The sequence below is a fragment of the Apium graveolens genome, chromosome 11 (genome assembly GCF_009905375.1).
Source record: "Apium graveolens cultivar Ventura chromosome 11, ASM990537v1, whole genome shotgun sequence".
NCBI lineage: Eukaryota > Viridiplantae > Streptophyta > Magnoliopsida > Apiales > Apiaceae > Apium > Apium graveolens.
In genome coordinates this window covers 5071026-5079123 of record NC_133657.1, presented here as the reverse complement: position 1 = coordinate 5079123, position 8098 = coordinate 5071026, and positions in this window count along the sequence as shown.

Below are 8098 nucleotides of genomic sequence, written 5' to 3'. Positions count from 1 at the left end.
CAATATGGCATTAGGAATACCCACTGACAAGCTGGTAGAGGCTCCAACTCTGGATGAGCTGTATGAATTCATGGTCTTCATCAATTATTCTGAGAATATCAATCTGTCAAGCATGAACAAGAAGCACCTAAGGAGAGAATGGTCCTTCCTGTTTGATTCAGTGATAAGGGCTTACACTTGCGGAAGTTAGGGTTTGACAACATATCTAGTGTTGTCCAGAAGCTGGTTTACTCAATGGCTCACAACAAATATCTTAATGTAAGACACTACATGCTGGAGGAATTGAGCACCAAGCTAACAATACCATTGGAGTCAAGAGGTAAGGAAATCTTTCTTCCTAGATTCATTATGTCTGCTTTAAACCATAAAGTCAATGATATACATATGCTTGAAGGAGTAAATAGGTCATTAATTGGCAACTGTAAGCAAGTGTCTAAAATTCTATCGGGATCACTTACTACTAAGAATAAGGTTCCAGTGGGTCTTAAGTTAACATCTTTCATGATTGAAAGATTTAAGACCTACCCTTATTCTATGCCAGACATGAGCACCAGTGCAAGTCCACCTAGTGCAACAATGGTTCCTGAGACAGTGGAAGCACAAACACAGGCACACCCACAGGAACCTACCCATGTTGAGCCTATTTCTTCACAACCATTAGCAGCTTGGAAACCAACCACTTCATCCTCTCAAAAGGGTGAAGTGAGTAAAAGGAAGAGAAAGGAGATAACATTAACTGTCATGAATGAGAGTGGTGAGGAACAAACAGAAGCTTAGTCACCATTGGTCAAGAGGACAAAGAAGGGTAAGAAATCTGAGCTGACCACTCAAACCACCTCTGTATCCTCCCAAAAGGATGTAGTTGTAAAAATGGGGATTAAACAGACTCTAAATACATCCTCTCAACAGGGTGTGTCTATTGAAAATAGCATTCTCCCCAATGCACCCTATACAGAGTCTGCACAGCCAACACTTGAACAAATTCAAGTGTATGGTAGGAGAAATAAGGATGGCACACACAGTGAGAGCACATCTATTGAAGCTCCCTCATCCATTCAGGGGGAGCTGCCAACACTCACTACTGAACAATAACTCTTAATCTCTCAAATTTCTTCTTCACATACATCACTTGAATCCATTCCTCAAGTGCAAGCTCATTCAAGTGAATTGGTTCAAAAAACCTTGCTCACCACCCAGACACTACAATTAGATGGCGAGAGGCTACTAGCTGGGATAGACCTTGATGACACCATCAAATCCATTGGGGATTCATCAGTTTTTACTGAAGACCCCATGGATGTTACATATGCACCTTCATGTGCAAATCAGCCTTCACATGCTGTTAGGTTTGAGGGTAGTACTCCTGAGGGGGAGCTATCTAAATCCTCTCCAATTTAATTGGAGGTTCCTGTACATGGAACAACTCCCCTCAAAACCCTAGCTAATATTACATTGACAATTGAAGCTGGGAGTACAATTGCCAATGACCCTGCTATGGGAGAGACAAGTTTATCACATTCATGTGACAGTGTTTTGCAAGAAGCGCAAGGGTTTGAGACCGGTGCACATGACAGTAACTCAGTCAAATCCCCTCAAATTCAATTGGAGGTTCCCACAACTAGTGTGGAACAACAACTTGTCATAACCACAGAGCAATCTGTGAGTAAAACTGTGACTTCTGTCACAGGTGAATCTGATCCCTCACAACAACCATCAACCTCACAACCTCAACAACCACATCCTCTCTCTCAATGGTTGCAAGCATCTGACTCTCAACCTACATCTGTGGATGATCTTCTTGTTGAGCAGATTTCCGGGTTAGCAAAAATTTCACAACATCTACTTACTTCAGATATGAGCAATCAGGATTATCAAGCCATCATGCTAACATACAATGAAGAAGTTGAAAAATAGAAGGAGAAAATTGTAAATGATGCTGAACAGGATGGGAATGTAGATGCATGGCTATCCGAGGATTTTGTTTTGGAGATGGATCAAGTCTTGGCTAGGTTTAGGGATGAATATGTCACTATTCTTGGAAGCAATGTCAAGGCCTTGACTCCACATAATGTTTATGATGCAGTCACAGAAGTTTACAAAGCTCAGCTTAAAGCTTTCCATCTCTTTGGAAAAGCACTAGAATTCAAATTGGTTGGTCATGAAGACAAAATAAGGAAACTTGTGAAGGAGAAAATGGTTGAGATTATACCATCACATGTTAAGATCACTTCCAAGTTCACACACTTTGCTGATCAAATGAAAAGGATGGATCTGACCACCATTGAAAAAGAGGTCAAAAATCTCAAACAATCATTCATTGCTCTTCATGAAGTGCTCCAACAGTAAATCACTAATTCAAATGATGCAAAGATCAAGCTGGATCAGCTTCACCAATCCAGATTTGAGCCTTCTGCATTGCTTATGGATGGAATCAAACAAGCTATGGAAACAACTTTTGGCTCCTCAACATCTACCAGCTCCTATCAGCCTGTCTCAACCTCTATAAATCTTCAAATCCAATCTCTTCAACAACAAGTCTCAGACTTGCAGACCTCCAATATCTCTCTCAATACTCAAGTTCAAGCCTTGACTTCTCTAGTTAAGAGTCAACAATCAGATATCCAGACCCTGGTGGACTCTCACAAGCATCTCCAAATGCAGAATTCTGTTGCTTTGGGGGCTATCATGGGGAAGCTCAACATACCATTTCCCTCTCCACCTGAACAAATAAGGCCAGAACTATCAACTCCCCCACTCATGCCTTTCACCAATACTAAAGGGAGATTGAGGCCAGGATTCAACAATCTAGGGATGCTAAAGCAAAGTCTAAAGAGCATGTTCAAGTTGGTCAAAGATCTTCTCAAGTTGATGTTAGAAAAGAAAGACTTCTAAAGGCTGTAGAAGGACCCAATCAAGATCAGGAATTTAGTGAACTTCTTGCAGTACTAAGAATGTCTCTTCAAAACAATTATGTGACCTACAAGAAAGCTTTGGACAAAAACATTAACTTCATCTGGGCAATGGTTGTGAAAATTGATGACTTCTTGGAGAAAAGGATTGTTGTGAACATTAATGATGGTGGTGTGGATAGGTGTCTTCAGGTGACTCTTTCAAATCTTTAAACTTTAAGAGCATATGAACTGGATGTAATGATTGATAGAGTGAATCCAATTATTACAGAATACACTCAACTTCTCTGTGAGCTCAAAAAGGCATATATAACAGCTTTTCCTGAATTCTATCTATATCCAAACAAAAGAGTAGTCTATGTCTGTCCAACAACCAAACAAGCCAAACATCTCCTTGTTCCTATATACCGTGTTAGATCAAATATGAGGCTGATCATGACTTTACAGTCTGATCTAAAGTACAAAATGAACAAGAAGCATGAAGATGTGGAGATGAACAAATCTTGGACAGGTATCTTGTAAATGCTGACACCATGTTGCCAAATACTCAATACAATTTAAGAAAAGACAGGGATGATGATGAGCAGAAGGATGATAAACAAAAGCCTTCTGGCTCAAATCCAAGTCATTCTTCTAAAGAAACTGGTAGCAAGGACAAGAGTCAAGAAGAGAAAAAGGAGGATGAGAAGAAGGATGATGACAAGAAAAGGAGAGGAGAAAGGAGAAGCAAACAAAGACATGATGGCTCAGAACCACAATAAACCCTAAAACTCCAAACAACTCAAGCTCAACCTTCAAAACCAACAAACTCCAACATCAAACCACCTCAACCCTGTAAGCCTAAATTCATATATAGACAAACTGCTAACACCTTTCTAAAAATTCCAATTACCACAAGCCAAACATCTCTCAAGAAAATCACGAACCTACCTTCTGTCAAGCCATCACACAAAACTCATTTTAGGTCTGTTGAGAGAAAATCTAAGAAGGCTAAGCCTACTGAAAAAGTTAAAGTCACTGAAAGGGCCATCTGGAATTGTTTCAAGCAGAATGATTTTCTACCTTTAAACTGGTGCATTTAATATGAAGACGTGTTTCAACAATTAACTGAGGAAATAGTTAGAGTCTGGGTTGTTACTTTAAGGGAAGTGAGAATCTACTATGAAGATGGATCCTTCACATTTCTAGGCTGTACCTTGATGGACACTCTCTCTCCCACAAAAATTAAAAGAGTGATAAGCTTACTTAAGGATAAGGATACTGCTACAAGAGCATGGAGATATGTTTTAGCTGAATGATTGATTGAAAGGGAGGAAAGAAAAACAAGGAATAAAGCTGAATCTGAGGAGAGGATAATGAAATACAATGAGATAATTGAAATGTACATGAAAAGATCAGATGAACTCAAGGCCAAAGAAATGAACAGAATCTCTAAAGATGGAAAATTTCTAAACATCAAAGCTGGAAAATTCACAAGATTTAGGATTGATTTGGTAAATGGTTACCCAAAGACAGATAGACTCAAACTTGTAGATACTATAAGTGAGACACCAATCATATAAGAACTTGAAATTCTTGTTTACTTGAAGGATCTCATTAGAGAAGAAACATAAGCAAAAACTGGCTTTACCTAAATGTTGTAACTATTTAAACTCAAAGAAATCTCCTAATGTATAAATGTTGTAATTGTGTCAATTTTTATGTATTAATATTATTTTCCATTATTACTTGGGGTTAGTCTTGATAACATGCACGAATTTGTATTAAGCAATCTTCTCACAAATTGGGGGAGATTGTTGTGCAAGACATGCCTGTACAATAACAAGACTAAGTCAAATTGACAACCCTACGTAAGTTGTATTGTAATCTTAGTTTGTATTTTGTATTGTAACATTTAAAGTCCGTAAAAATGTCAAAGAGCAGACTGAAGTCTTTTTCTGTAAACAGTATCAAGCCTAAGAATTCTATCTGGAAGAAGATCAAGAAGATCATGCGTCAGAAGAATTATGAAGAAGCTTGGAATTGAATAAATTTATTTTAAGAAAAATATTTTAAGTTAAGATCTCTTCAAGTCACAGATTTAGCGTTATAGAGAAGTCATTTGAGAACTCTAGAATGACTTATGGAGAAGTCAGGAAAGCTACTAGAGAACTCAGAGATATCGACAAGCCAAATTGAAGACATGAAGATTGGAGAGATCGACAAGTCATTTCTTCACTAGAGAACTCAAAAATATCGACAAGTCATTGCTTCACAAGAGAACTCAGAGATATCGACAAGTCAAATTTCACTAGAGAACTCAGAGATATCGACAAGTCAAATTTCACTAGAGAACTCTGATATATCAACAAGTCAAATTTCACTAGAGAACTCAGAGATATCGACAAGTAAAATTTCACTAGAGAACTCTGAGATATCGACAAGTCAAATATCACTAGAGAACTCTGAGTTATCGACAAGTCAATTAGTCACTAGAGAACTCAGAGATATCTATAAGCCAAAGTGAAGACATGAAGTGAAGAGATCTCGACAAGCTAAATTCTCTTATAGAGAACTTAGAGACCTCTAAAAGTCAAAGCAACTATAGAGTAATGAGAGATCTCGATAAGTCAATATACTTATCGAGATGTCAAGTTCTCTATATATCAAACTGGAGATCTCGAGGTAAAACTCAAAGTAGAAAATGCAGACCAGTTCAATATCTAAGATTAACAATTAACAAACAATCCACTCAGTTGGATTGACAAATCTATAAAAGGCGGCTTGAGGTTTGCAAGATCAAATGTGAAGATTAACTGACAAAGGAAGATCAAAGTTAACACAATATGCAAAGATATGCTAAGCCATAAATGGAAGATATATTTTTCCTAAAATGGAATGATTAGTGACAGTTTACTAAAGTGAATAGTATCTCTCATTACACACTGTGTAAACCAGTAGTTAACTATCATATAAAGTTAACACTGGTCCTTTGTGAGAAGTAGAAAATATGATCAGAAAAATCTTGTATTCTCTCAATGAAGAAGCTAAGCTCTTTAGCAACAAAGAGCCTAGAAATTTTATAGCAAAACATTCTTAATTTTAATAAAAAATTAAGTGAATTTTAAAAGATTTGTGTTCACTGTTATTGCTTGTTTAATTTCAGTATTAACACATCTCACTGCAAGATTTAATTTACTTTGTTCATAACCATAAACACTTCAAGAAAAACATAAAAACAAAAATACATTCACCCCCCTCTGTGTGTAATTCATTATCTAACAAGTGCCTTGCCCCGTGTATCCAACCCCGCAAGCCGGACCTTTTTCATTCTCGCTGTTTCCTCAACGACATGCAAGTTTTCTTCATTGATTTCCTTGGCGGCTGCAAAAATAAAGGAAAACCAAAAATAAGCGGTGTCAATAATGTATGAAAGAAAGTAAAAATAAGAAGGGAAGAAAAATACCCTCCACAAAAACTGAGGAAAGCCCCACATGGATCAGAGAAAACTCCTCTAACAAAGCCCAACTTGGAGTTTCGTTGTTATCCTTTATGAGCTTATTATATATGATAGTCTCTTCGGAAGTCAGGTGAATGGATTTGGGGCTACCATCGCTGACCTTCCCAAAGGAGGATCTAAAGAGTGTGCCCCAGTCTCCATTCTCCCACTTAAGCCCGATAAAGCTATCCCTCCAATGTTGGTTATTATCGGGAATTGAAGCACTGTTAAAAATTTGTTTACATCTGGGCCTTTGTCTAATGTAAACCCAACCACAAGAATTCTGGGAACTGTTGTAATACTGGAAAATTTTCCTAAACACAGTTACCGAAAGAGGGAAACCATTTCTAAGGCACAAGACCATGAAACATAAAATGTTTCTCCAGGCACTAATTTGTAAGTCTGCTAATAAAATAGGAATGAACTCATGAAAAGGAAACCTAAGCCTCACAGTAAGGGCGTCTGTATAAATGAATAAAGTGTCAGGCTTCCAGTGGCATGTGCGATCACCACCTTCAATATGAACTATCATAAGGGGGAACGAACGTTATAGATTGTGTTAAGCTTATTGATAGCATCTATGTTGTACCATTTAAAACAATAGTCAAATGAATCTAAATGAGCATTAGATGGGTATTCACCCCTAGTGTTAATCATGTCTATTAACGACATATAAGAAGAGCAAATTTTGATGTCGTTACCTCGTTTGGAAGCAGAAGCGATCTTAGCTGCCCTCTCAGAACTCTTATAGGTAGATGAAAACTTGAGGCTGAGGGAGGAGGAGAAAGGAGGCAGGAAAAGGCTGGTTTCTAACCAGAAGATTTTTGAGGTTGAGAGGGAGGAGGAGAGTTTGTGAAGTGAGAAATGAGAAAGTGAAATGTGAATTCTCACTTCACTCTCCCCCCTTTATGTAGCCCTTTTATCCGGTTAATAGGCCGGTAAAACCAGAATTTCAACCGGTTATAACTGGTTAAAAGCCCAATATGGCCCAAATCTAGGGAACTCTAGAAGGATTTAGAGAATTACTTGTAATTTTTTATTTATTTATATATACTACGACTCCAGAACATTCTGGATTCTGGGCTTGGAAGCCCATGAAAAAAGACCCAAGGCAGTTAAGCCAAGCTCACGCAGTTAAGCCAAGCTCACGCAGTTGAGCCCAAAGATCAAAGGCCCAACAAGAAAGCCCATAGAAATTGGGCCCAGAAAGGAAGTCTGTAAATATTGGGCCCAAGAAAAAGGCCCATGATAAAAAAAGCCCAATGAAAGGCCCAAGAATTGAAGGTCTGGCCCAATTAAAGTCAAGAATTACATCCTAACCTAAATTCGGTCAGGATTCTGATATAATTCCTGGTCGACATCTGCTCGAAAATACATTCTATCAGAAAATAGTGGTCCTTAATTCGGTCAGAAAAACAGACAAATACCAGGTTTTGACCGAAAATTCGATCAGGAATTCTGATCGAAGGTTTCTGATCGAAAACTCCACGAGCAAAAAATACTGGGCCATAATTCGGTCAAAAACTAATTTAGCAAATAAATCCTGTCCGAAATTCGGTCAGGATTCTGGTCGAACAACTCTAGTCGAAATTAAGCACGACTAGGAAACAGGGGGACTTAATTCTGTCAAAATAGTAAGACCATGGTCAAAATCCTGACCGAATTCGGTCAGCATCCTGATCGAACCATCCTGGCAGAAGGAAGTGTCGAC